The following is a 4,444-nucleotide window of genomic DNA, read 5'->3' as shown; positions in this document are numbered from 1 at the left end:
AATTTGGGATTTGAATTTTGTGTAGAGTGGTCGATTGGCTTTTGGTTTATATATGAGGGCGAGAGACTGTCGCTCGCGATTGGATGAGACGGGTTTGTCTCGGATCGCTAGCGTGACAATGCAGATGCGATTTTTCAACCTTTTGGTATTGCGGTTTTTCGCTTTCGAGCGCCAAAGTGGAAAACTAAAGATTTAAATGATCATTTTAAAATAGCAACAAAACTAAAACAAAAATAAAAATTCATTGAGTATTAACTCGAACTTGGAACGAATAAAAATTATTTTTTATATTTTTTAAATCATAAATTTGAGATAAAAAAATTGTAAATAATAAATTATTAATAAATAAAAAATAAAAATAAAAATAAAAATTTCATGAGTTATTTATTTTTTTAATNNNNCCTCCCTGTTCCCCGTCCCCGCTCCCAGAATTAATCCCCATCCTCGCCCCGATTTCCGCCGTGGGGGATAATTGTCCCCATCCCCATTCCCTGTGTTCCCTGATGCCAGGGCATCTAGGCCAGTTTCACTGACCTTTTCTTTACTGTTTTAAGGTAGTTTCATGCATTTTCTTAGAATAAGGCAAGTTTTGGATGAAAATACACTTACACCTTGATTCAAGCAACTATTGTGAATTTCACATGATTTCATGAGGATTTTGCTAGAATTGAATGATAAATTGATGATGCATAATCTCATGACTTTGGCTAGAGTTTTGATGCACTTTATTTGCTTGATTTCAGGACAAAAGGAGCAAGAAAGAACCACGTTAGTACTCACGTTAATCTAGTTAACGTGACCACTAACGTGAAATGGTAAATAGCTTGCAACGTTAAGGAGAAAAGTGATCACCAATAACGCCCGAGAAGCCATCATAAGCCCACGTTAATTGCCACGTTAACTAAGTTAACATGGTAGTTAACGTGGAGACAAAAGAAAGCTCCAACGTTAGTGGTAAACGTGAACACCACTAACGTTCCAAGAATTGGCAATGAGCCACGTTAAAAGTCACGTTAACTTAGTTAACATGAACTCTAACGTGGAAGAAAGGAACAATGCCAACGTTAGTGACACTCACCTTTGTCACTAACGTTGGAAGATGACATTACTACCACGTTAGTGGCCACGTTAACTTAGTTAACGTGAGCTCTAACGTGGAGAGTAGGGGCACTTTGAGCGTTAGTGACAAAGGTAAGTGTCACTAACGCTCTCAAAGGTGAGACATAACCACGTTAAGAGCCACGTTAGTTACACTAACGTGAACTCTAACGTAGGGACAAAGGGTTATAAGCCAACGTTATTGGGAAAGGTGAGTCCCAATAATGCTAGCGAAGATTTACAAGGCAACGTTAGTGGTCACGTTAGTGCCACTAACGTTAGAGTTAACGTAGGCTATATGGGGTTGGAATGTTAGTGAAAATTGTGATTGCCACTAACGTTCTCGAGCCTACAATGTCACTTAACGTTAACTTCATTAACGCCCATGCCTAATTCATACTCTCTGCAAGCTGGGCCCACTAAAGATTGGAACTGCTTCAACTCAAGATCCAAAGCCCACATCCAAGAATTGAAGAACTCACTAGAAGATCAAGAGGAGTAGTATATATAGGAGTAGTTTTGAACTATAGAGAAGCTTGGCACTTTGGAGAACTACTCTCTGTATATTTACTTTTCTGCACTTTTAGCTGGGATGTATTATTTTTTGTCATTTTTCATTTCTAGAGCTATGAACAACTAAACCCCTTTCATTGGGTTAGGGAGCTCTGTTGTAATTTGATGGATCAATTATAGCTTTCATTCTCTTCTTCTTTCTTCTCTTTTGATTTACTAGAAAGCTTTCGATCTTAATTCAATTGGTTAGTTGTCTTGGAAATGAAACTCTCCATAATTGGATCTCCTCTGAGCCTTGGGAAAGGGATGAGGAGATCATGCTAGAAATGCTTTCTCATGTTGGACCAAATTGGGGTCTGGACGGATATAGTGACATGTAATCCTCCCAACACTTTGATTTGGAAAAACATATGGTATAATCAGTGACCATACTTCATTTCTTCCCATGAGAAATTAAATTAAGGAATTGGGCAATTGTTCAAGCTTAGAGAGATTAGATTACCAAGGAATTGGAATCTAATCACCTAGGATTGCCAAGGAGATCAATAGATGCATTGATTGAGGAAGAGATGAAAATGAACTTGATCCGGAGAATACAACATCTCCTGAGCCCAATGAATTCCCCATTTCTGATCTTACCCATTCTCTTTATTTTCTGTCATTTATTTTTCTACTCATTACCCCAAATCCCCATTTAAGATTCTGCACTTTAATTTCTGCTATTTACTTTTCCATCATTTAATTTTCTGCAATTCTCAAACTACACTCTGTTTAGCTCAACTAGCATACTCTTCCAACTAAAGTTGCTTGACCAATCAATCCCTGTGAGATTCGACCTCACTCTATTGTGAGTTTTTACTTGATGACAATTCGGTATACTTTCCAAAGGGAAATTTGTTGAGAGACAAGTTTTTGTGCATCAAGTTTATGGCGCCGTTGCTGGGGATTGATTTTGTATCAACAATGATTAAGTTGGAAGCTCACTAGATTGAGCATTTTTCCCTTATTTGTTTACTTTATTCAGTCATTTATTTTCACTTTGTTTAACTTCTTCCTCATCCTCTATACCCTCTCTGTTTTTCTTTCTTTCTTTGTTATTATCTACAATTCTGCTCACTAACCCACTAACTGTTTGATAATTTGCATCACTCACACTAACAATCACTCTAACAAGAATAACCTCTTCATTTTATCTCTTGCTGCCTGTTTTGTTAGTTATATGACAGGGAGAAGAGGGGGAACCTCAACTTTCTTCGATTCAGAACCTGAGAGAACCCTCTGGAGATTAAGGAGGGAAGCAAGAGGGAAAGGAGTTGTTGGTGCTGAGGAAGAGGAAGAGTACTTTGAACCCTATGGAAGAGAACTTGGAAAATAATCATGAAGAAGAAGTTCACAACCATGCTAGAGAAGGCCCTGCAAATCATGCTAGGCAAAAAAGGAGAGTTCTAGGCTCCTACATCAATCCAAATCCAGGAAACTGTGGAAGTAGCATCCAAAAGCCCACCATACATGCCAACAACTTTGAACTAAAACCCCAGCTCATCACCCTTGTTCAGAACAACTGCTCATTTGGAGGAAGTGCTCAAGAAGACCCCCAATCAACATCTAACCACCTTCCTGAGAATTTGTGATACTGTGAAGTCTAATGGAGTCCACCTGGATGTCTATAGGCTGCTGTTGTTCCCTTTTTCACTCAGGGACAAGGCATCCAAGTGGCTCAAATCCTTTCCAAATGAGAGTTTGACAAATTGGGAAGATGTGGTGAACAAATTTTTGGCAAGATTCTACCCTCCTCAAAGAATTAACAGGCTGAGAGCTGAGGTGCAGACTTTCAGGCAACAAGATGGTGAGACTCTCTATGAGGCATGGGAGAGGTTCAAGGACTTAACAAGAAGATGCCCACCAGATATGTTCAATGAATGGGTGCAACTTCACATTTTCTATGAAAGTCTTTCCTATGAGTCAAAGAAGGCTGTAGATCATTCATCAAGGGACTCTCTAAACAAGAAGAAAACCATTGAAGAAGCCATATATGCCATTGAAATAGTAGCTGAGAATGACTACTTCTATGCCTCTGAAAGAAGTAACACTCGATGAGTAATAGAGCTGAACCACATGGATGCATTGCTAGCTCAAAATAAAATGATCACCAAGCAGCTAGCGGATCTCACCAAGAAGGTGGAGGAAAACCAAGTTGCAGCAGTCATCACTTTATCATCAACTCAAGAAGGAGTGAATATAGGAGAAGAAGGTGACTGGAAACAAGTCAACTATGTTGGAACTCACCTAGACAAATCCATGACCCATACTCCAAAACCTACAACTCTGGATGGAGAAATCACCCCAACTTTAGTTAGAAAAATCAACAAGACCAAGGTCAAGACAAGAGACGCCACAACCCCAACTCCAACAACAATGCAACTCACCAACATACCTCACAGAGATCCTATCAACACCCACCTAACCCCAATCCATCATCATGAACGGACGATAGACTTTCAAAAATTGAGACTCTACTTGAAGATTTATGTAGAGAAGTCCAAGATAACAAGGTGTTTAAGGAAGAAGTGCTAGCCAATATAAAAAACCAAGGAGAAAACATCAAGAGACTGGAGTCCCAAGTAGGGTATCTATCTCAACAAATTCTCAAACCCACTGATAGATTTTTCAGTGACACAGAGAAGAATCCAAGAGGAGAAACTAAGAAAGTAAGGTGGGAAGAATATAAGATGATCACCACAAGTGATGAGAGGAGTATGAATGAAGTAGAACACCTCCAAGACAATCAAAAGGGAAACCAGGAAGAAAAGAGTGATGCACCTCAACCCACACT

The 4,444-nt window shown here is 39.1% G+C and overlaps 1 non-coding gene across 1 annotated transcript; it reads right to left on the bottom strand.

Annotated features, from left to right (window-relative positions):
- Positions 1-3,417: 3,417 nt before the first annotated feature.
- Positions 3,418-3,524, bottom strand: LOC127747944 (small nucleolar RNA R71). The gene has a single exon (XR_008009890.1). It is a non-coding gene; the product is annotated as a small nucleolar RNA R71 (small nucleolar RNA).
- Positions 3,525-4,444: the final 920 nt, after the last annotated feature.

Source organism: Arachis duranensis, chromosome 5 (genome assembly GCF_000817695.3).
Source record: "Arachis duranensis cultivar V14167 chromosome 5, aradu.V14167.gnm2.J7QH, whole genome shotgun sequence".
Taxonomy (NCBI): domain Eukaryota; kingdom Viridiplantae; phylum Streptophyta; class Magnoliopsida; order Fabales; family Fabaceae; genus Arachis; species Arachis duranensis.
Note: the sequence above shows the minus strand (reverse complement) of the source record. Positions and strands in the feature narration are given on the sequence as shown.